Source organism: Anolis sagrei, chromosome 4 (genome assembly GCF_037176765.1).
Source record: "Anolis sagrei isolate rAnoSag1 chromosome 4, rAnoSag1.mat, whole genome shotgun sequence".
Classification (NCBI taxonomy): Eukaryota; Metazoa; Chordata; class Lepidosauria; order Squamata; family Dactyloidae; genus Anolis; species Anolis sagrei.
Window position 1 is genome coordinate 165481708 of NC_090024.1, and position 26285 is coordinate 165507992.

Sequence of the window (26285 nt, forward strand, 5' to 3'; positions counted from 1 at the left end):
TTATATCAGGGAGAAAAAATCTATTCTTAGCAAAAACTTCTGGACTGCAGTTTCCTGTTTTCATTTATATAATCCTTCTCCAATGATAATGAAATCCAAAAAAGAGAAGGATAAGCAGGAAGTTTATTTAGTGTCCAGCCATTAGCTTCAAAGTAAAGATCATTATTAAATCCAAAGTTTGTGAATGTTTTAAAACTCTACATCACTCATTGTCCCCTTTCTATACTTTATTATTGCAGCTGGAGTACCTCTTATATTTGAATGTGCACTGAGAAGACCTAACACAGAAAATCAAATTTCTTTGGTGATCTACACAGGGTAATGGAAAAATGTATTTAAATTGCTTTTTCATTACATACTCATTGCAAAGGAAGAAAAAGCCAAAATATGTTATTGCCAGCATTTAAAGCTTAAGAAAAACAATAGTGTTTTCATTCCTCACTTTGATTCTCACCAAGGGCTGTTGTCTCCATATTATAGCACCAATGTTTTATGCTCTAATTTCATAACATAATGGAACAATAGTTGTATGATAGGATTGAACTTTAGGACTGAGATGTTGTATTTATTATTACTTATTTATTTATTTACAGTATTTATATCCCACCCTTCTCACCCTAAAGGGGACTCAGAATGGCTTACAGAACACACATACCGCAAACATTCAATGCCGATTATACAATTAACAAGGACAGACAACACAAACAGAGGTAAGGGCAATTTTTCCCATCTTATTTCCGGCATATTGGAAGTTGTGCTCGACTCTGGCCACAGGACCGGGGGAGGGGGGGAGGGATGCTGTCACACTCCATCTTCCATGCCGAGGAGCTTTCCTCTGATCAATGTCCTTAAGGGCGCCTTTATTACCTCCCTGTTAAAAGTGGTACCTATTTTACCTACTCACATGTCTGCCTTCGACCTGCTAGGTGGGCAGGTAGTTGGGGCTCACCCTGACCTGGACTCGAACTGCCAACCTTCCAATCGGCCGGACTTTTCTGCAGCACAGTGGTTTAACTGGCCCCATTGCTAAGCCTGGCTTCATACTATTTATTGCACTATTTATTGCTTATGTTAAAAAAAACAAATTAGTAGCAAAACAGAAATGGCAGGCATTGACTGCAGTTTCAACCCACTAACTGGACATATTTAGTTAGATTTCCTGAGTCAGTGAATCTGGGATTTGCCAACAATGGAAGCTTCATCACCATCATCACTATCATCATCATCATCATCATCATCATCATCATCATCACATTTTATATCCTTGTCGTGTTCATTTGACATAATGCATAAGCATGTAACTTAGTCTCTCCTTCTGTTTGTAGCTTCTATATCAGAGTTTTCCAAACATTTAATGTTGCTGACACATTTCTAAGGCATGCATCATTTTGCGACACAGTCATTCAATTTTACTCGCAAACTGGAGATTAAACCAACTCCTTATAACAGATGTGGACATATATATAAATTGTAACAACAAAATGTATGAGGACACAATACATTTCATGCAAACCTTTCTATATATATATATCCATGATTTTTTGTCATTTCTTGTTATGTTCATGTAACATACCTACACACTGTAGCTGACACACTAACATGTCATGACACACCATTTGGAAAGCTCTATTCTATATGGAACATTTATATATTTAAAATGTATTGTGCTTTAAAATTAAAAAGATAGTGGCACAAATAAAAAAGACAAAGTCTCAGTGTACTGTGTTGTGTTTGTGCATATGCACATCTGTGTGTGCAAGTTTACTGATTAGAATCATAGGCAGCAAGGCACAGATGCAAAAGCTAGACAAGATAAGAGAGAAAAGATGCAGAGTCTATAGGAGCCAAGCTGGTTTCTGTGTGGGTGGGAGGTTGGGGTGGGCAGCAGGGATGATCTAGTATGATTCTGAAAAGCACAATTTTATGAACTCTGGTAAATATTGCCTGATGCAGTAACCAGACAAATCAATCACTGGAGTAAAACAGCTTGAGAAACACTGAACATGTCTAATCTAGTATGAGTTGGACTGGAGCATTAAGATCAAAATTGACAAAGGGTCAAAAACACACACGGCTAGTAGCAGATAAAGCCGCTTTGAGCTCCGCATGTGAAAAGACAGTGTGTTCTCTAGAGATAGTACGGAAGAGCCATCTTGCTTGCCACAGGAAGGATGCATGCATTTGATGCTTGTAGAAAGCAAACTGTCACACCTGTTTGGATAGAATGGATGAACTGAGCCATGCATACAGAGCATGGCTTCATGCAGGGCTCCAGATCAAAATAAAAGCATGAGCATGTATCAGCTTCCCTGCTCTGGCATTCATGTGTTCTTGATGGATGCCTTGGAAAATGAGCATCCATCCATTTCTATGTATGGAACCCATTCCCCTTTATTTGGCTAATAAGTGAAAGAAATTGTTCATGATTAACAATGTTGCCGATCACTTTTGATTATTATTTTTGAGGTAGCCTCATACAAATTGGTATTTTAAATACCAATTTAAAATACCAATTTTAACAAGTGATCACAAAATAACAAGTGATCACAAAATAGGTGGGCACTATTATATGGAAGCATCCTTTTCTCACCACGAGGTGCAGAGCCAACCTTAAGAAATGGGGCTACAATGTGGAGCCCACGGCATGTGAGTGTGGAAAAGAGCAAACCACAGACCACCTACTACAATGCAGTCTGAGCCTTGCCACATGCACAATGGAGGAACTTCTCACAGTGACACCAGAATCACTCCAAGTGGCCAGCTACTGGTCAAAGGACATTTAATATAATGCCAAGTTTCAAAACTTTGTGTTTTTTGGTTTTTTAAAATACAATACAAATGTACCCTTGGTTCTCTCCTGATACGAGAAATAAAAATCTTTTTCTCAGCAAGCCTGTGGTTCAAGAAAAAAAGCGGCTGGGGCGGGGGGCAGTTTTGCTTAATCAGATTCAAAGGTAATGTGGTATCACACTATACACAAGGCCACAGGCAGCTTAGCAGGAAACTAACAGCATGAATGCTACTGAAGAAGCCTCAGTTATCAGTTGAACAGCTAGCCAATCGCTGCCAGCAGCATTTAACAATGAGTCACACACCACTTCTAGAAGAATATCATCATTGCCTGACTCCTAAAACCAACGTTGAAAACAATGACTGTAGACTGAACCAACAGTAATGTAAAATAAGCAGTTACACCATGGAAATAACTGTGTTTTTAACTAGATATCTTTAGAAAAAGAACTACTACTACATAATAAAACCAGATTTGATATAAGTACCTAAAAAATAAAGAAAAGATGATGCCATGTCCTTTTGTATGGATGTTTTTAAAGCAGGAGTACAGATTATCTTAGCTGACATTTACATGGTGTTGAAAGGAGGTAGCTACTTTAATCTGAATGCAGCAAAAATAAGAAAGACTGTGTAGTACTTTAAAGACCACATATTTCTTACATAATTAGCTTGTATACACAACAGTGCCCTACATCAAAGGAATGGAGCCTTATTCAGATAATAGTATGTACATGCACACACACACACACAGAGAGACATGCGAGTTCTCATACGTAGTGGTTGCACATAGTGAGCTTAAGGGAAAATTAAATGCATGCAGAGAGTAATAATAGAAACAATTAGAAAAATTACTTTCACAAAAATGACAGTATTTCTTATGCAGTTAATAGAGATATGCAAAAGATTCCCCAACCAAGACAAGGGAAATATCTGTTCCTTTGGGCCTGAAAAGGAGTGACTATGGCCCTAGGAAAGCATCCATTCTGCTTAAGATTGCTGCTGAGCCCAATCCACCACAATGCAAAACCAATCCTCCAATGCACAAAGGAGGAGCATGTTTCTGTAACTGCTGGAACATCCAAGTCAACATGTTCTCACCTTAGGTGACTGATTAAATGGACATTTAATCAGCTACCAAGTTTGCAAAATTTGTGGGTTTTTAAAAATCTGTTTGTTTGTTTTGTTCTGTTAGAAATGTAATACAATGTTCTGGTTGCGGATGACACGATAAATAAATAACTTTAGGTGACCTAATACTCTGATCAGCTTATTCCACATATGATATCCTCATATGAGGCTAGTTTTGGTAGCAAACACCAAACTAGTCCCAGTCACCGATGGAGTCAGCTGGATCCCATCAAATGACATTGTGCCAGCTCATTGGGTACAGAGGGGCAGAACTAGCATGCCATCACTGCCCTGGCAACACGGGAGGCTTTCCATGTTGCCTAATCTATGGGGGGAAGCAGCGCACTCCACGTGTGCTCCGCGCTTTCCCTCATGTAATTGCCTTCCCAGCAAGGGGGGCTATGCGAGGCATGGGGCGCCAGATTCCTCATGTCTCATGGTGAAGTGGACCACTGCCTCCTTCTGCCACCAGCCATCTGATGAGGTAGTAAGTGTGCACTGTGTAGGCAAGAAGAGGAACAACTGATGTAATGTTTGCCTCTGTATTAAGTTTGCTTGCCTAGTGATGTCCCTGTCTTCCTCCAACCTTTTCCTTTCTGTATGGTATGGAGAATGGTAAGGTGGTGACATTCTCTTTTATATCACGTCCCTTCACCATTGTTTGCCATTAACAAAACCAAAACTGAGTAATATATACACATTCATTTTCTATACGTTTAGAAGAGACAAGCACATAACATCAACAAAAATGTGGACATTTTTGTGCCCCCCCCCCCCATTTATACTTATTTTCCCTAGCCACCCTCCATATTCTTTCCACATGTAACTGAGATGGAGGTTTTGTTCCGTTGCTCTTTGTTGCTTTTTTTTTCTTTAAAAACAATCTAGATCGCTTTTGCAAGGAAAGTTCTGTTTACTTCAGAGCACACAGCACACCACAGTGGCAGAATAAGTTTATTTATTTATTTATTTTACATGTCACCTTTCAGATAAAGTGGGACTCAAGGTAATCGCCATGCTGTGCTCAAAGTGCAAAGCTGACTTAGTTTTCTTAGGGCAGGTCTAAACCAGTTTAACCCAGTTAATCCCATGTAAAGGATAAGATGCCCTTGGATGTCATTTAGACACCCAGGAGTGACATTTCACTCAATGAGGGCTAAACAGCTCCTGTAGTCGAGCCCTGATACTTTCTATCAGTTCCATCGTAGCCCTGACTATGATGGAACTCAACCTTTTCCCCTCTCAAGTGTTTTGGACTTTAGTTCCCAGAATTTCTGTTGGCTGGGGTTTCTGGAAGCTGAGCTCCAAAAGTCTGGACCAACGTTGGAGTGCAGATGGATATCACACAAGTTGCACATTCACCAGAGTATAACTCCTCTGAACTCAACATGACTTACTCCATAGATAGTTCCCTGTAAGGGAATCCTCCATCAAATGCTGGTAGGCTGTCTGGCTCAAATGTCAATATATTGGACTATATGTTAGTGGGCAGTGATCTCAGAATTTCAAGATTAATGGCCCACTTTTGTGCCTCAGTTTGCTAAAATAAAAAGTGACATCCAGCAGTTGAATAGTACAGGATGAGATGTTTTAATAATATAGTTTTAAGGTTGTGGTTATCTTTTTGAAACCTATAGTCAGAGTAGGGTCTTAAATATTCGTCTTAAATTTTCATTTATATTCTAACCTAATCCCTGGTGGCACAGTGGGTTAAACTGCTGAGCTGCTGAACTTGCTGACCGAAAGGTTGATGGTTCAAATACAGGGAGCGGGGGGAGCTTCTGCTGTTAGGCCCAGCTTCTGCCAACCTAGCAGTTTGAAAACAAGCAAATGTGAGATCAATAGGTATCACTTCTGCGGGAAGGTAACAGCGCTCCATGAGTCATGCTGGACACATGACCTGGGAGCTCTTCAGCATAGAAATAGAGATGAACACACACACACACCAAGTCAGACATGACTAGACTTAATGTCAGGGGAAAGCTTTACTTTTACCAAACCTAATGCAAACACTGCACTGATGTGGATGGATTGTATACTGGTTAAAACATTTACAATAAATTTTAAAATTAAAATCACCACATAAAATTATTTGAAAACAAACTAGTTTCAAAAGAGAAATAAAGCATTCCAATGAAAATATCCCCTGCTTACACATTGAAAGCCTACTTTCAAAAATGCTGGCAAAACGGCCTTCCAGAGGAAGGGATCAGCCACCACAGAGCTCTTTCTCATATCGTCACCAAGATGGGACCAAGAGAAAATCTTCCCCTGTGGAATTTAATGAGCTATTTTACAACATATTGACTATGTTACAAAAGTCAAACAGAACGTTTGCCACTTTTTATCTTCTAAAAATGAATGTGTGCTATCCAAGCCAATATAGAATGGATACATTACCAGAATAAGAAACAGACCTTTCTAGATTCTAATCAAACTCCTTGCTTGCATGAAACACACTACTGTTCACCTTTGAAATTAACCCTACCGTCCGTACAATAGCATGTCACAAAGAGAGAATAAAACACCAGACATTCTGCAGAGATGCAACAAATCATCCAGAAAAAGCAGTCCAGATGGCACAATCAAAATTGGCTTTTACATATGATCTTCTGTTAAAATACAAAAAAAATAAATGAAAAGAGCATTATTAGATCCAATTTTAAAATGAGCCCGACATTAAATACAGTTTTATTAATTTTCGGGTGACTACAGATTACAAATGTAATTGATTTCTAACTTGTTCGGCATGACCTCGGGGACATCTGACTCAGCACCTAAAATTATTTAACGGTTGTGTGGGAAAGCTTCCTTAGGATAGCTGCTGTTGAAATGTTCTCTTTGTGTAACTGTAATATAAAAGGCGTGATGTTATGGGTGTGGTTGTACTTAAAAATAAAGGAAAGGTGAAGGGAAAGGAAAAGCCATTAGGGCTTCAAAATATGGAATCACTACCTCTTCTCTTACTGGTTTGCACAACTCAGATGAGGGGAAGCAGGAATTTCCCCATGATGTCAAAGATGTAGTACAGTGTATTCCACATTTATCATCTAAACTGGAAACCCAATTTATTTACAGACAGTGAATAAACAGTGGGGTTGTGTAAGAGTCAATGGCAACAGATATGGATGTAAAATATATAGGCCTCTAAAAATAACTTGTTTCTTATATAATATATGTAACAAGTAAAGTTACATGCACTGTATATAACCTGTAGATGAGCAGCTGTACCTTTTACTAAATTATACAGATAAGAGAATTTAGAAGGGCATGGCTTTTCAAACTCTTGCTATGCTGTGACAAAATCGTTGACCCAGATTCCCTTATCACATGTAATTGTGAAAGGTTCAAAAGTGCAAAAGTTGAAAGACTTGTTGAAATACAAACAAAATCCTGAAATGTGCCATTACAATGCTGAAAGGATAGAGCAGGCAACTGGCAAGAATTCAAGGCAAATTCAAAACTGGTTAATAGGGATTCAAGCCACTGAATGCTCTGCCCATTAAATTAACTTCCTCTTGCATGTAGCGATGGATAAACTTACTCAGCTTTGCTGAGAATCAGATCAATATTAATGAGCTCTCTGGAAGCATTCCAGAAAAAGTATCATCTATATCTGAGATCTCTAATGAGTGTCAGTGGTATTGTACACGTGTGCCTATTGTATTGAGCCTGGAAATGGCTCCTAATATAGATTAATGGCCACTTGGAAATTAAAGTATACATGACCCTGGTTAAAGACACCCATGCAGAACTCAAAAAGAGTTTTACAACTGAAGAGAAAAAGCACCATTTGAAATATTTGCAAGAAACTAATTGAAAGAGCTGATCCAAAGATTGAGGAAACAGCAAACAGAGGAATCAGTAGGAATTTTGATGGAAGTAATGACAATAATAATGAAGAACCTTTGTATCAAGTGATGGTTGGTAGCTTTCATGGCAATGGAGTGGTGAATGTTCCCTGGGTTTTGTCCGTATCTCAACGTAACATCCCAAGGTGCTAAGCCTATCCTCAAAATAGATTTGATATCTTGGAAAATTGTTTAAAGTTCAAGCTGAAATCTGTCACTCTCTCACCCACAACCACCATGTTCTGCTGTCATAGAAGCAACCAACCCTTTGCACAAGTGCCTACACCACATCACAAGTACAAGATCTCATTTTGCTTGTGACACAGACGAGAACGATTGATTCAAATTGTTTGGTGAACAGAATGATCATTACAGTTTAAATGACATTTCTAATTGCATACAGTGATGTCAGGGATTGTGAAGTTATCTCATTGATTTTCTCTTCAAACACTCAATTTTTGTTTCTCTTTAATGCCAATTTATAATCACAGTCAAATCAAAAGGCCATCCTAGTGCTGGCAATTAAAAGGAAAAGCTTTGGAAGCAATACAAGGTTGGCAAGCATCTTTTGCAAAACAAGACAATAGCAAAACATTGCTATTATGCTAGTTTGGTTCAGCAACCAATTTTTGTTGCTCAAAAATAACAACCCAGACATTCGACATGTAATAAGATGGCTATATCAAAGCTCCACAGCTCTAAAATGCATATTTCAACAGAAATAAATTCTTAGCTGGTGGGAGTATATTAAATTTTTTGATGTTTGCAACTTTGGACTCCTTCACAAAGCACACTTAGAGTAGTTTGTACTACTTGATAGAATGTTGTGTGCACTGGAAACATCCTATGGTATCCTGGAGTTTGTACTTTGGTGAAGAACTAGAAAACAGCAAATCTCAGAATTCTGCCTGATAGAGCCACAACAGTTAAGTTATATCAAAATACTGTAAGTTTGTCTTTTGAAAGAAACTTCTGGTGCAATTTGCATTTGAAAAGAAGTTGCATTTACTTAAAATGATTTTCAGTACTGCAGGTTTTCACACTATGTATACTACAATGCACATACATTTTCTAGTGAATTTTCCAGCCCAAAGTATATCAAACCCACAATCATTTAAAATTTACAGATGACTGGTTTTCATTCCAGCCAGGTATATTAATATAAATTCAGGAAAAGGGAGGATTGCAGATCAGTTCTCTCCAGGCTTGGTCCTACCCTCCCACACAATATTTGGGTTTTATAGAAAGAGGTAATTGCCATGTTACTCTGACACAACTTTTGGGGAGTGTTTAGCATGGGTCACAGATCCATAATTGTGTTAACAGTATATTCTAGGCATTCATATTTGATGGGGGTCCCTGTTGGGGACTTGGGGTGTGAGGCATAAAGCCATGCTCCCTCCATGGGAACAGGCACTTTCCCCATACCGCCTGGGGTCTGCAAGGTCACAATGAATTTCCACCCAGCTGGACTCTTGCATGCCATCCCAAGACATCTGGTATTGGGTTCGTACTACAGACTCATCAGTCAATGACTGGGTTGGACAATGGCTGGATCTAGACCCACAAGTCTGCCAGCCCTATCTAAAGTTGTAACCAAATAGAGTTGTGGTTAATTTCTTTCCAATAATAGTGTCTGTTATTATTTAAAAAATAATATGCAAGCTGGTCTTGCACCTGAACACACAAATGACCTTCCAGGGCATTGCAAGAATGGCAACTAGGTTAAGCACATTCAATACTTTAGACAGTTGAAAGTGAATACACTATACAAATGTTAACCTGCAAGAGCAGCAATATAATATATTTGTATGTTTAGTTTCAAGGTCCAAATTAAAATATTATGGAACTCATATATCATCCAGCTCCCAAAGCAATTTTGTGCCTAACTTTTGCCTATGTATTTTGTTCAGTTCTTACCCTGGAAGATATCAACCTCTTTAAAACATTCCTTTGAATTTTGGTTTACAAATGCAAAGAGGCTAATTTATAGAGCATAACAACTTCCACTGATTTGTAAAGGGATGACGTTTCCTGAGGTTTCTATCAAGTTGCTCACCCAAGCTAAATCCTTTCACCCACTTACTCTTACTGCCTGTACTGATTAATACTAGGGGAAAACCGATTTGCAATTCAAACAGCCTCTCTTCAACCCGATAAATTCCCTGTACTGTGAGATTACATATATTCGGATATTTTAATTTCCATGCAAGGAATTGAAGCAATACATACAAATATATGTTACCATGATAAGGAAAATGAACAAATCTTAATCTTTGTGGCAAAAACAAATTTGAATTATGCAGTACATTTACTTCCTCAGACCTTTCAAATACAGCCTAAACATGCTGATGAAGGTACATTAACATTTCACTGCTTTTCCCAAAAGCCATCAAACCTTTTCAAGCATTCAAACTGAATCCTCACAAGATCTCGAGAAATGAAGAAGCTTTCTATGCAAACATGTGGAAAAGCCTGAGATTTTTTTTTTTGCCAAAGCTGAAAGATGCTGTGGTCTGAGGAACATCTTCAGAAATATTATTCCACTTGGAAAAAAATGGGAAGAACCTTCATAATCCACCAATCTGTGGTTGAAAGGATGCTCCATTGATACTCTGGAAGCACCTGTTTCCTCCATGTTCACTGTAGTTTCCTACATTTTCAAGATAGGTTTCAGGCTTTTGGGCAGGGCAGTGATGACAGAAACATGCATGGTAGTACGCTAGCCAAACTGTATCTGCCTCCATCTTTTGGGCAATTGTTTGGAGTGGGGCTGATGGAAAGAAATCCCTAAGTTGATCTATATGTCCACACTTGTTTTGATGTTTGTTTCTCTAACAACTCTTAAGCTTGCCCTGCAAGGCTATATCTGAAAAAGTAGTGTTTTGAAACCACTATTTGAATCAAGAACATTGTAACAGGCTGGCCTATCCTGAAGGGTTGATGTGAAAAGAATTTGAATACATAAGAAGGGGCCCTCAAACTTTTTAAACAGAGAGCCAGGTCACAGGAATGAATTCCTATGCACACTGCACATATCTTATTTGCAGTGCAAAAAAACCCACTTAAAAACAATACAATAATAAAAATAAAGAACATTTTAACACATATTCACTTATTAGTATTTCAATGGGAAGTGTGGGCCTGCCTTTGGCTGATGAGTTAGGATTGTTGTTGTTGTTGTGTGCTTTCAAGTAGTTTCAGTCTTAAGTTGACCCTTAGTGAGGGCTGGGTAAATGACCTTGGAGGGCCGTAGTCGGCCCTCGGGCCTTTGTTTGAGGACCCCTGGTATAAAGGTTGGTATTAAAGGCAGAAGCCAGGCAAGCTTGCTGGAGTTAAACAGGAGCTAAGGGATGGAGCAATCAGGCAGTCTCTAAGGCCGAGGTGCAACCTGATTGGCTGATTGGAGGGAAAGGTTCAGTAGCTGGAGATGGGCGGAGCCTGAGCTAAAGAAAGAAGACAACAGCCATTTTAAGATGAGTTAGGGAGTGGGAAGTGAAGAACAAGGATATGGAGTAGTGAAAGGAAGAAGGAAGAGAAGTGGGGACTGTTAGTGGTTTAATAGTTACCTCTTTGAGGATTAAATGTGAATAAGCCTCTAAAGTGCTTAGAGAGCTGGGAAGGAAAGGAGTATCAAAAGGTTTTTAAAAGATTCCGGTTTTAATATTTTGTGTGTGGAACCTGTTTTAAAGAAACTTAAGATTTAAGTACCATTCCTCTGTATTGAAGAAAAGCCTAACAAGTTAACTGCAACCATTAAGCTTATTTGACTGTTATAAATAAACAGTAATTTCCTGTTTTATTACAGTTGAAGACTCCATGTGGCTTTAAAACATTTCAGTAAAGGAGATGGCCTAATGAGGTAACATATTGGTGGCAGTGAAAGTAATCCTTAGTAAATAGTTGGAAGGAGCAAAGTCAAAATAAAATATATACAGTGGTGGCTTTCCACTGTTTGGGCTTTCTGTGAGTGTGTACTGATTTCCCTCACAGCCTCACCTTGAGCTAAACCTCATGGTTTGCTTTTTGTCTTCCATCCTGTGTGTAAGTCTACCTGAGGCAGATTCCTCCCTCAGTCCTCCATTGTGTGAGATCATTGGTGGGCTGATTCCTTTGCACCTGGTGGGATCTCTGTAATAGCTGTTCAGAGTCCTCTATAAACATCAATGCATGAAGGGGAAAAACATTTCACACAATCTGGTTGTTAGGGTTAATATATATCTTAGATCAGTGGTTCCCCAGGTGTTTTGGCCTACAACTCCCAGAAATCCCAGCCAGTTTGAAGATTTGGGATTTGAAGACCAAAACATTTGAGAACCACTGTCTTAGATCAAGGTCATTTATTGAATATATTAAATATATTTAAATCTGGGAAATAATTATATTGTAATAAGTCTTTTAGTCAAAACATTACACAATTACTATTCAATGGATTAGTCATCAAGTCACTGCAGGTTTCTCACCTACATTTTACGTCCCTTGTTCTTATGCACTATACTTTAAATATTAAGTTGTAAACCTCAGTAAAGAGATGATTATATCACCTGTCTTTGTAAGCTGCTCAGCAAAATAAAGGACAAGTATATAAATAAATAACGGAAAATATAGTGAAATATAATCATAAGAAACATAGTCCTAACAGGAAACTCCTGCTGGTATATGTCATAATAAGCAGTGGGCCGGAACAGGAGTATAAAAGCACTGGGGAAAGAGAGAAGGTGAAAGCAAACCTAATATGTTAAACTATGATGGAAAAAGTTTAACTGAAGCCATACTCTCCTAAAAAAATAACACCAAGAGGTATCCAATAAAGAAATGTTAAATAATAAATTATTAGCAATGGTTGAATGACAACTGCGAGACAGATATATTAGGTACTAGCTGTGCCCTGCCACGCGTTGCTGTGGCCTATAGTAAAACTTATCAAAGTTGAGGTAGATATCTGGACTATTATGAAAGAGAGGTACCTACCTATTCCTTCCCCCTTTTCCTCCCCCTTTCTCTCCTTTCTTCCTTCTCTCCCTCTTTCTTTCTTTCCTTCTTTCACTCCTTGGTTTCATCCTTCTCTCTTTCCTTCATTCCCTCCCCCTTTCTTCCTTTGCCTTTCTTCCCTCCCTGTTTGCTTCCTTCTTTCACTTTTTATTTCCTTTTATTTCACCACCATCATAACAATAACAATAATGCAATGCATTGCCTCTGGGATCTGACACCTCTCCCATTCCCCCTAAAAGGGTCTCATAGGAACAATAGCATCATCATAATAATAATAGAAATAACAACCTTTACCCGCCACGTGTTGCTGTGGCCAATCTTCCCTCTTTCTCTCCTTCTTTCCCTCCCTCCCTCCCTCCCTCCCTCCCTCCCTCCTTCCTTCCTTCCTTCCTTCCTTCCTTCCTTCCTTCCCATCTTTCCTTCTCCTCTTCTTTCTCTATCTCTTTCCTTCCTTCCCCCTTTTTCTTTCTCTTCTGCTGTCTCTCTTTTCTTTCCTTCCATTTTTCCTTTTCTTTCCTTTTCTTCTTCCTCTAACTTTCCTTCCTTCCCCCTTTTTCTTTACCTCCCTTTCTCTTTCTTCCTTCTTTCCTTCCTTCCTGTCTTTCCTAGATTTTGACAGGGCGGGAAGGGGCGGGGTGGGGTTTGGAGGTGGCCTGAAGTAAAAGGAGGTAAGATTGGGGCAGGGGAGTGATGGAGCGTGGGGTTGCGTGTGTGTGTGCGGCGGCGGGGGGAGTGATGGAGCCTGGGGTTGCATGTGTGTGTGCGGCGGCGGGGGGAGTGGGGTTGCGTGTGTGTGCGGCGGTGGGGGGAGTGATGGAGCGTGGGGTTGCGTGTGTGTGTGCGGCGGCGGGGGGAGTGATGGAGCGTGGGGTTGCATGTGTGTGTGTGGCAGGGGGTGTGTGTGTGCGGGAAGCGGCGCGGCGGGACTTGGAGTGGGCATGGTTTCCGCAGAGGGAACGTTGGCCGGAAGGCCATGTGCGCGCGCGATGGAACTTGTGGCTGGGTGCCAATGCGCATGCTCAGTTGTTTTGCCGTTTTGTGAGTGTGTTGTGTTGTTTTTCATTTTGAGCAGATATGTTTGTACCTTGTGGGTTGTGTTATGGGCACGGGGATTTTGGTTAAGTTTCGTTGGGGGATTTTTGAGTTTTGTTGTTTTGCCGTTTTGTGAGTGTGTTGTTGTGTTGTTTTTCATTTTGAGTAGATATGTTTGTACCTTGTGAGTTGTGTTATGGGCACGGGGATTTTAGTTAAGTTTTGTTGGGGGATTTTTGAGTTTTGTTGTTTTGCCGTTTTGTGAGTGTGTTGTTGTGTTGTTTTTCATTTTGAGTAGGTATGTTTGTACCTTGTGGGTTGTGTTATGGGCACGGGGATTTTAGTTAAGTTTCGTTGGGGGACTTTTGAGTTTTGTTGTTTTGCCATTTTGTGAGTGTGTTGTTGTGTTGTTTTTCATTTTGAGTAGATATGTTTGTACCTTGTGGGTTGTGTTATGGGCACAGGGATTTTGGTTAAGTTTCGTTGGGGGATTTTTGAGTTTTGTTGTTTTGCCGTTTTGTGAGTGTGTTGTTGTGTTGTTTTTCATTTTGAGTAGATATGTTTGTACCTTGTGGGTTGTGTTATGGGCATGGGAATTTTGGTTAAGTTTCGTTGGGGGGTTTTTGAGTTTTGTTTCCTCGTTGGATGCCCCTAACAAATTTATATATATAGATTAGCTCCGTCTTCATTGCAATCATGGTTTATATACCTTCATTTTTCATATTATATAAAACAAAAACATTTCAGACATAATTGAAAACAGAATCCAAAACTATAAAGGCATGTTAATATTAAAAGCCATCTCCATCTGGATTACATTTTATGACTTTTGAATGGGGAAGGGGGAATCTTGCTCATTCTTCATCTCCCTGTGCATACATCTCCATTCTCATTTTTCCACACAAAAAAGTTAGATTATCCACACTAGATTTGTTTTTAACAATGATATTTCCTAAAAAGAGTAAACTTAAAATATAATAAAAACACCTTATATTATTCTTCTACAATAAATGACATTTAGTAGATCTCTGAACATGCCATATTCCCCTGAAGATCTGCTTGCACTTTAACATTTACCTAAGAAGCACTGACATTTCAGTTACTCCCATTTACTAAAGATCTAATTTAAAAGAAATAGTCTTCATATATTTAATATAATATAATCATATTTATATGTAGATTCTTTTAAATATTGCTGACCGTCATGTAAAATGAAATAAAATTGCAGCTTTAATCTAAAATATCATTCAATCCAATGTTATTTTAATCAATACTGAAAATTAATGTGGAAAGAGGGATAATTTCTTCATGATAAATGTCCTAAAATCTTCAACCAGGATATGCATGGTGTATTTCAGAATACACTCATACCAGACCAATTTATAGAATAGTAGTTGCCTTTCCAAACTATTTGATAAAGTTATGCCACTAGTTTGAGGTTTTTCGGGACTACTTGCCACTTTCTGTTTTCTCACCTGTCACATCTCTCAATAGCAAAGTTATTCAAAACAGCTGTTGTCTGATCATTCATGATGCTCTGCAACAAACACCTTCATTTCACAGCAGACCCAAGCAAGCTGCTTTAGGGATTTTGCCTCCCCAAGTGATTTTTTGTATCACAAACAAACAACCAAACACAATACCATAATTCACCTGAAAGTCGCAAAAATATACTCTTGGAATATTAACTCTAACAGAACCATCAGAGCTTAAGATCTGCTAGACCAAAAATTAGTAATTTGTAGCTTTTCAGCTGTTGTTTCACTGTAGCTTCCATCACTTTTATCTAGTCCAGATTATAATGAGAGTTCTTTGATGTTGAGGCCATCCGCAAGTATCTCAACCTGCTTCAAGCCTGGTTATAGAATAAAGATTGTTTTGACTGCCTTGATTGTTGACCTACATAAGGAACTGGGTAAGGAGAGCACATCCTTGTTGGTCCTCCTGGAACTTTCACTGGCTTTTGATACCAAAGACCATTGTAATCTTCTCGGCCGACTCTCTGGAATGAGATTTGGAAGCACTGGTCTTTCTTGGAGGAACCAATGTATGTTAACAGAAATGGACAGGATGAGGTGAAAAATTATATTTAATTCAAACTAGACAGAAGTTTCCTGGTTAATGGAAAGACAGATCAGGAAATAAGGACTTTGCCTGTGCCGAATAGGGTGACACTACCCCTAAAATGTCAGGCTTGGGTGTTCTTCTGCATTTAACTCTGAGCTTAAGTGCTGAAGTTTCAGCAATGACCAGGAATACATTTGCACAGTGAAAACTAGTTCTCCAGTTGTGCACATTCCTTGGGATGTCAGATATGGCTTGAGATGTCTTTCAGCTAGTGCACCAGCTGTGGGCACCACTTAGAGTTCCACTAAAATGATATAAATGAAATAATGAATAAATTAGGTACTTGTCCAATCCTGCTTTCCCCAAATTTACATTACAAAATTATAACATTTCCTCACAAATCATCCTTGAAACCACTTTAAGTTCCTTGTACACAGACTCTTTCACTGAGTGTTAAAAAGTTTAAATCTATATCTAAATGTGATTCATCTAATAAGTCACTCCTTTAAGCAATCATGCAAAAGGACTATGAAGATACATGGTGCTTCCACTGGATTTGTTTTAAAATGTTGTTCATGTCTTGAGTACAAGTATCCTAAGGTAAACGTTCTCTGAGTGGGCCTCCATAGGGAGAGCCAGGCTATTTTTAGGATGCAACATAGGTGAAAAGAAGAGAAGAAAACAAATGGTGAGATAGATGAACGGGTGCTTAGTAATAAAAGGGAGAAATCATTCCAAAAGCGAAACAATATACAGAAAGGAAGGCAGCCAAATGTATAACTGTTACCAGCACACAGAAGATTTTAATGCATACTTAGAACTTGAACATAATTTATTTATTTTATTTTAATTATTGTGTCAGAAGTGAATTGAGACTACAGTTATAACGTATAAAAAACCCAAAACAAAGTTAAAAACTTGGCATTACGCTAAATTTTCTTTGACCAGAAGCTGGCCATTTGGAGTGCCTCTGGTGTCACTCAGATCACATTGTAGTAAGTGGTCTGTGATTTGCTCTTCTCCGCACTCGCATGTTGTAAACTCCACTTTGTAGCCCCATTTCTTAAGATTGGCTCCGAATCTCGTGGTACCAGAGCACAGTCTATTCAGCACAGTCCAAGTCACCCTGTATTCTGTGTGGTCAGGAGGGAATTTCTCATTTGGTATCAGCCACTGATTGAGGTTCTGGGTTTTAGCCTGCCACTTTTGGACTCTTGCTTGATGAGGTGTTCTTGTGAGAATCTCTGTAGACCTCAGAAAACTATTTTTTGATTTAAGGTGTTGGCATGCTGGCTGATATCCATATAGAGGATGGGCCAAAGATGTCAATGCCTTGGTCTTTTCATTACTGGCTCCTACTTCCCGACAGAAATCAGGTGGTGCAATACCGGCTAAACAGTATAATTTTCCCAGCGGTGTAGGGCATAGACATCCTGTGATAATGCAGATTGTCTCATTAAGAGCCACATCCACTGTTTTAAAGTGGTGAGATGTATTCTACACTGGGCATGGGAATTCAGCAGCAGAGTAGCAAAGTGCAAGGGCAGATGTCTTCACTGTCTCTGGTTGTGATCCCCAGGTTGTGCCAGTCAACTTTCATATGATATTATTAAGTGATAACAATTACTTTGATGTCACGAAGAACTCTGAAGCCTATGAACCAATAGCTAGTGTCACATTTGATAAGTCTACTGGATCAACCAAATTGAGATAAGTAACCATTCAGCAAGTTATTCAATAAGTCTACTTCAGTTGGGACATGTTGCACCTCAGCAGGAGTTCACCTTGCTCACAGCATTCACCAGGAAACCAGACATGGTAATAAACAGTTTATTGATAAAACACATATAAGAAAGGGCCAAAGGCACCTTAAGCAATCAATAGGGTCAAAATCCAAGTGTTAATAAAGAAGCAAGTCCCGAAGGCAATAGGTAAATCCAAAAAAAAAACCAAGAATGAAAACACGAACATTCATCCAGAAAACAAGGAACAAAACAAGAGCATGAATCCATAGGTAAATCCATAAAGCCTGAAGCAAAACTTGACCAGGAATCTTGGGTCTTGAGCTAAAGCATGAACCAGAAACAAGACAGGGGTTTCTCACTCCAGTAGCGACGTTGCTTGATCTGAAACTCTTAATAGCTCTCTCCCTAATTTAAGGGCTGCAAAACATGAACGCTTCTGCCTCTCTTTTCCATGGCTTTTCTTGCACCTGAATTTCTGTCTCTTTAGAAGCAAACTGGTATCTCTAAGCCAGCTGCTTCTTCGGATGAGCTAATGTTATTCTCTCCTCCCTGCCTGTTGGCTTCCAAATCAGTTTCACGATCACACTTTGACTCAGCCACAGCATGTTGCTCCAAAACCCCCTCCGTTCTTTCAGCTGGAGAACCATCTTGCTCAAAAGCCCCTTCTGTCTGGGCACCCACAGAACCATCAGGCCCTTTGCCCCTTTGAAACTTCCAGCTTATTGCCTTAAAGGGATAACTCTTTGTGAACAATAAAACCTATTTTGAGTTATTTACAGTGTTTTGGTCCTTGGGAGTTCCAGTTACCCTAAAGGAGGGCAAGAAACAATCCCCTGTCACGTCCATGCCTCTTTCACTAAGAGTTATAGCCCCCAGGCGTGACGGCACACTCATGACCCCTTTCCACTCAAAAATGTTTTACGTGAGGTGTGTGTGTGTTTGTGTGTGTTTAAAAATCAAACACTTTGAGTCTCCTTATAGAGAGAAAAAGTGGGGTATACATAAGCATCATCATCATCATAAATCAGCATTTGCAAGGCTTGCCAACCTTTTGGTGGAATACATCTAAAGCATTTTCTGCAGAGTTCACTGTAATTTGTGTAAATGGGTGACATTCACAAACCTTTTACTGCCGCCAAATTTATCATTACGTCAACACTGAGCTAAGGGGACCCCACTTGGTGTTGGGACCCACAGTTTAAGAAACAGTGCTCTAGATATTATCTCCTATCAACCTCTAACATTCATGAAAATAATAATTCTATATTTTATCATAACATTCTGTTCATTCAGTGATGAGGGAAGATGTGTCACATCTGAAGCTAATAATATCTAAAGGTCCACAAGCTGCTGCTCTGGCTGACATGATGGTACAGAAAATAAAACTTATTTCAGAAAGTACTATACTGTAGATTGTGTGTTAAAATAAATCATAGCTGCAAAAATGACCCCAAACATTCAAAAGGCTCCATTTAAAAATACTAATTATTTTAGGTACACACAAAATTAACTATATGTTTAGGAAAAGCTTTACACACTTAAATAAGTGGTTTTGGAACATTCTTACAAGAAACATTAATGCAGTGAAAACCACAGCACTGTTGTTTCCTTGGAAACATAGCCTTTCACTTTCACTGCACAAAACCTTAACCAAAAGAGAACACATTAATTAGGATCAAGGTTCAGTTATTTTAGGCTAGAATGATGTTAATATACAACTGTATTTTTTTATCAATAGGCATTTAAAAAGCTCACACAGCCCATTTATGCAATTGAAAAAAATCTTCATTTTTTTAAAACAATTAAGCCAGTTTAATTGATTTGCATTTAGAAGTATTATTTGGTTGAATGAACATAAATCATAGTCACTGTATTTTAGTACTATGCTGAAACACAAATAATACAGGATACAGGAATGGATGTCCCATTGTCTTCAAATATTTCAATTTCCCTACTCTTTTCTCTTAACCTATATAAGACAAATGTTTACACGAAGTGAATTATGCTAGTTTTTTCTGTAAAGCTTCATTACACATTCATAAATCTATATGAATTGGAAAATACTGTGTCCAATTCTGGGCACCGCAATTTAAGGGAGATGTTGACAAGCTGAAATATGTTCAGAGAAACTAAAATGATCAAGGGTCAGGAGAACAAGCCCTATTAGGTGTGGCTTAAAGAGCTGGACATGTTTTGTCTGAAGAAGAGAAGGCTGAGAGGAGACATGATGGCTATCTATAAATATGTGAAGATAGTCATCAGGAGGAGGAAGCAGGCTTGTTTTCTGCTGCCCTGGAGCCTAAGACATGGAACAATGGTTTCAAACTACAGGAAAGGAGATTCCACTTAAACATTAGGAAGAACTTCCTGATTGTGAGAGCTGTTCATCAGTGGAACTCTCTGCCCCGGAGTGTGGTGGAGGCTCCTTCTTTGGAAGCTTTTAAACAGAGGCTGAATGGACATCTGTCAGGGGTGCTTTGAATGCGATTTTCCTGCTTCTAGGCAGAGGGTTTGGATGGGATGGCCCATACAGTCTCTTCCAACTCTATGATTCTATATATAAGGAGGAGAAGAAGTGCGTACACATTTCTGCAAGAGCACATGCAAAAGTATGCATTTCTGCATCTGCATTTTTACGTGAAAAATAAGAGAAATGTTAACAAATTCCTAAAGTATTGTTTAAATAGCATTGCCAATTTAGCGAGCATGGTTCATCCAAGAAGATGAAATATTTTAGTTCCTCAGAGTCATGCTTTGTACCTGAATTCATACAAAGCTAGACCTATTAAGATAGGCATTTAACAACATTGCCATCTAGAGTGTTCCAACTGTGGCATCTGGCTTAATATTTATATTTTAATATGTCAATGTTAAAAAAATAAAAAATAAATTTAAGAAATAAGATGCATTTTAATCCATTCCTCTTAAGTCCCCAAATAGTTTATCTTATTTGTTTTTATTTGAAATTCACTGACAAGGGTTTAATTTACAAACCACTGGGTTTTTACTATCAAAAGGATATGTATATACATATGCATCTACTTTATCGTATTTGTGCATGTGCAGTTAATTATTTGTTTGTATTCATGCATCATATAATGAAAGGAGCAAATTGGATATAATGCTTTTGATCTAGTTGATTTATTGGCAAGTTTGTATTTTATTTTAGTACTGATGATTATTGGATTATTTGCCCAAAGTTCTGTTTGGACCTCAACAAATATTTTGAAAGGATGAAGACCTATATATACGTCGATTTTTGTAGTCCTTTATGCTATTGAAGTTTTGTTTAAGAAACAAATTAAATATATTGATATAGAAGGAAATAAACCAAATATCTTGTTTTTATTTTAGATTGATGAGTGAAAGAGAGATGCCTGCCACGTGAATCGTATCATTTCAAGTTTCAGGTAGCCATGCTGTTAGTTGTAGCTTTTGAACTAAACTAGGTCTGTTGATTAATTCTAATGAGCTGCCTACAGCAACACAGTATACTAGAGAGAAAGTCTTCACTGTTGGAGGTGACAAGCCAACCACTGACATCAAGATGCCCTGATGTGACAAGGATACAGAAAAATGTTTTGAGTATTCAAAATGCTGCCTACACAAATACTCCTTAATCAACTTCTGTAGAAATACTTTTAAATGAGGCTGAAAATGGATTGATTTTAAAATTAAAGTGTTGAAATTATTACAGTTGGGGTGGAAATAATGTGGTTCCCTCATATGATGTTGGCCATCCCATCATCCTTCATGAATACAGGAAATACAAGGCTGGAAACAAGATGTGGAAAGCCCAGTCTGCTTTGGTTGACAGTAGTTAATGTTTTCTGGTGTGAAAATTGCTTATAGTTTAACCTGGATGGATTCAGTAATGCATGGGTTAAAATTACAGAGATGCGCAGAATTGGTAGAGTGTCACTTTTGGAGTTTCTTTTGCACACCAGAAAGGAGCTCTGAGGTGTGGAACATGCTCCATGCAGTGTGCCAAGAAGTGAATGGACATGATTGGAGATTGTCTTGTATATTTTGTAAATAAAAGATAAAGTGCCGCTTTCGTTGAAAGCTGAATTAAGGAGTCCAGTGTTTTTACCACTTTGTGCCTTCAAGTAGGACTTGGAAGGTCAAAGCAGCTGAGAAAAGGAAGGTGATTTATCTCAATTTCCTTAACATTGGGTATATCATATTCCACCAAGTAAATAACTTCTGGGTGGTTCTTAATGTACAGGAAAATATTACAGATAAATCTTTTCTAATGAAATATTTTTGTTGTGACTAACCCTGTGACTAATATCTTGAGAATTGCTTCCATTTTCAAGGGTGGTCACGTAAAATTTTGACAGATGATCATGATGCCCATAGAATTACCCTGCAGCACTTACCTTGCAGCATGGCTGAAGGTTTTGTACGGAATATATCACTCAGGCAATTAAATGTTCATGCTTGTAAAATTTAATCCCTAAGGCTTTTCTTCTTTGCCTATAATGACTTGGAACCATTTACTTCTGTCATTGGAAGTGATCTTTTCTGCAAGTATTGCTGATATAGAAGACCTCTACACTCTCAATTTATAGCTTTAAAACAAATTAAATGGGGGAAATGAACTGTACAACTAATAAACAAAAGATTGAAAAAATATTCCTACAAGTATTTGAAAATGTAGTGCATGTAAAAGAGTGAGCTTGTTCTTCCAGAGTAAACAAGCCACATGTCATTTCAGTTAATGAAAATGGCAACCAATAAATTAATATTCATATAATTGTACACAGAAGTGGTTCTGCAGAGGAAGTTTCTAGTGGCATTGGCTTCTGTGTCTTATTAATCTTGAGAATGGTTCTCAACAGAATGCCAGCTTTCCATGCATAATTTATTAACAGCAATAAATGGCTAAACATATTTGGCATTCTATTTTCTTAGATTTTTTTTTAAAAAAATCTGCCATTCCTTTGTGTACTAGTTTTGAATAATTTCCTTTGGCTTTCATTAGCAGTTCCTGGTGTCTATGCCAAATTTCAACTTGTACTCAAAGATTAATAATAGCCTTTTAAACTTAACTGTCTTGGGCACCTTCAATTCCCTCTTTCTGCCACTCTTGAATAAACAGCACCAATCACAGACAGGCCAAGGAGTCTTTCATCCTTAAAAGGTTAATGGAGTGCTAAATCTTGGGAAAGGACAATTTGATAATAATGAAAAATAATACATTATACTAGGTTAGCCACCAAGAGTGTGTGTGTGTGCATGTGTGCATACTTGAAAGTTGTTTTATTCCAGAAGAATGCTTTTCTAAATCAACTTGTTAATTCTGCACTAGCTGTAGATCGGATCCAGAACCACACACTTAAAGCTTGGAAAAGTTACTTTTTTGATGACAACTCTCATAATTCCCTAGCCAGTATAGCTCACAGAGTTGTTGTAAACAGATGTGACATTTAAAACAATCAGTGTATGCACTTAATCAGAAGATCACTTGCTGTTTAACATTACAGGTTAAGTATCCAGAATGTCAATATCCAAAATGGCCTATAAGGGTGGTTGAGACAGTGACATCTTTGCTTTTTGATATGTAATGTGTGCAAACTGTTTCATTTACAAAATTATTAAAATTATAACATAAATGGCCTTCAGGTTATATGTATAAATTGTATATGACACAAAAATTAATTCAGTATTTAGACTTCGATACCATCTCCAAGGTATGTTATTATATACATATATACAGATATAAGTATTCCAAAATTCAATAAAATAAAATAAAAATCCCAAACACTTCTGGTTCCAAGCACTTTGGATTTTACAAGACATAAAATCTTAGATTTGGAAGAGGTCCATGGACCATTAGGTCCATCACTTCGCCAGTGCAGAATCTTCAACTTCAGCATCCCCAGTGAAATATATATAGTGTATTTCATGGCATAATAGTCCCCCCTCCCAAAAAAAGGGGATATGTGATAATTACGCAATGGAGACTTTTTCAAGGTGAGAAAAATGCAGCTGCAGAGCAGGCACCAGTCATTCACTCAACCAATCAGGTGTGTGGGTGAGTGAATAAAAGATGTGACTATTACGCGAATAATACTCATTTTGCAACCCTAAAATGGTGGTGTGACCTATTGGCTGTAGAGACTGTTATGCGAGTAAATACAGTGTACACACATAAATCCAATATATTTCTTGAAAAGATTAACAAATAGCAAAATATTTCAGATTCCACTTTCTTCATGGAACTTTTACAAAGATATATATATATATACTGTGAATGGATATACACACATTGAGAAAGGTGCATACTGGAAAACTTGATCCACTTAAAGCTTTTAGTAGAAATGTCTTTATGAATTATGAGACAAATATAATAATTGATTGACATTTACATAATAAAATTCAATCTTCTCATAAGGGCAGGGGAATCCAAATGCTGGTAACACCTACAGGCATGTGCGATCCCCCAAAAAATGGTTCAAAAGTCATCACAAAATTGGGGGCAATGGCGTTCCATTTCTAAAGTGTTTCTTATGTATAGTTAGTGAAAGGTTCATTACTATAACAAGAGTAATAAAATGTAATTACTATTTCAATATCGTAATTGCACATAATTACTATAATTCAGGAAACTCCAGGGGCTCCTTTCTCCCACATTTTTACACCTATTGGGGTGAAGCTCACTACAATGGTAGAACACATTTACCACTCTTAGCCCACCAGATTTCAGAATGTTTAACTTATCCACGGATTTGGGGAGATTTTTATAAATAATAATAATAATAATAATAATAATAATAATTGATTTATAGGCTGCCCTATGTCCCCGAGGGGACTCGGGGCAGCTTCCATGCAAAATGTCAAATATTCAATGCCTTGGTGATGAACAAACACAAAAAAATCAGTACAAAGTAACATCATTATAAATTCATAAATTATTGAACAAGAAAATAAAATTAATAATTAAATAACATACTTATATAAACAAACATATGAAGTCCATAAAAACCATGGATGGCAATGTTAAATTGGTGGACTGGAGACTCTACAAGATACTACAGTAAAATGTGCTGTAACACAATGTTCCTCACTCAAAGACAAAGTTTTTGAAGTTTAATAAACTTTTTGCCATGTTTTTCTGATAAAACCAATTAGGAAATTACATTTATAACCCAGAAACAAAAAACATAGTGTAGAAACCATCAAAGCACCTCTAATAGATGGCCATCCAGCCTAGGAATAATAATAATAATAATAATAATAATAATAATAATAATAATAATAATAATAATAAAGAAAATATGTTCCTAGTTTGAAAGTGTTATTTCCTGTTTAATTGTGTAGTCCTTACTTTGAAAATAGTGGTTCTACTCCAGAAACTTTGTTTTTGCACCAAATTACAATGTTAAATTGGTGGACTGAATACTACAGCAAAATGTGCTGTACCACGATGTCCCTCGTGCAAAGACAAAATTTTTGTAGTTTAATAAACTTTTGCCATGTTTTTATGATAGAACCATTTAGGAAATGACATTTATAACCTAGGAACAAAAATCTTAGCATATAATATTAAATTTATTGGAACTCTGGATGGTTATTGAGGGGCAAATCTCTCTGATGCTGTGCATTGCATTCTGGGAAAGGTAGTTTACGGCAGGGTCTTTTAAATTCCCTGGAATAGGGCTCTTCACCTTCCCAAACTACATTTCCCAAAGTTCTGTGCTTTTCCCAGCAAACTCTGTTTTCTTCCTCTTTCACTGGCCTTTTTCACTGGCTCCATTTCGGAATCATTGCATTTATTTGAGCCTGATCCCAGCATTGACTGTTATCTCAGCCTTATTGTTTTAAGATGATGTCTTATGTTTTTTATTTGATTGATTTTAATGCTGTTTTTATTTGTAACGTGGGCTTGTCCCCTTGTAAGCCACCCCGAGTCCTTTCATGAGATGGTGGTGGGGTATAAAAAATAAAGTTATCATTATTATTTATTCTAATGGTGAATAAATTTACAGAGAAAAGGCAAGACACTAAGGCAGCCTTTTTGGCTTTACTTTCAGCTTTGCTTTCTTGCACTAAATATGAAACTGACTTTGGAAGCCTAAAACGAAAAAGTACAGGGTAAGTTTCGGTTCTTACATTTTTGGCACAGGCCATGCCCACATATCAGATATCAATTCGGAAATGTGAACTTAACGAACGTATTTACAACTTACAGAACTTCTAAAAATTATGCACATCCCCAGCAGCTACCTTAATACAACAGCAGATTCAAAATACAGAGACAGAACTGTTTCCTTGTCCCCATCAATATCAATATATAAATTTACGCAAGAAACTTTCCTCTGAATTACTTTCAAACTGAATTATATGGCAGTGTAGATGGAGCCAGAGATTCCAACAACATGTGTGACCCGGAGATTTGTCCCTCATCCTGCTTTGGTATGGTGAAACCTCCATCCCTTGAATCGGGGCGGGGGGGGGGGGGGGGCAGTAGTCAGAGACATAGAAGCTTATAAAACTGTACAAAGGAATGTAATACTACTTTTGAGGGTGATTGGGAGGGATTTTTTTAGCACAAGCTTTTATGGACTACCGTCTGCTAAAAAATTATACCATCACAATTACTGTCAGAGGTGCTTATGCCTTTTTATGCAATTACTATGACACTGAGTTTATAAATGTGAATTGTTTTGCA

General features: G+C 37.9%; 1 protein-coding gene and 1 long non-coding RNA gene across 5 annotated transcripts in view; one reads left to right on the plus strand and one right to left on the minus strand.

Moving 5' to 3' along the window:
- Positions 1-21681, plus strand: part of LOC132774021 (uncharacterized) — a 32740-nt gene extending 11059 nt beyond the window's left edge. Inside the window, exons 2-3 of the long non-coding RNA XR_009631369.2 lie at positions 594-710; positions 20963-21681. This is a non-coding gene — a long non-coding RNA (uncharacterized lncRNA). The remainder of the gene's footprint in view (positions 1-593; positions 711-20962) is intronic.
- Positions 1-26285, minus strand: part of PDE4B (phosphodiesterase 4B) — a 298925-nt gene that overhangs the window by 121097 nt on the left and 151543 nt on the right. The window lies entirely within an intron of this gene.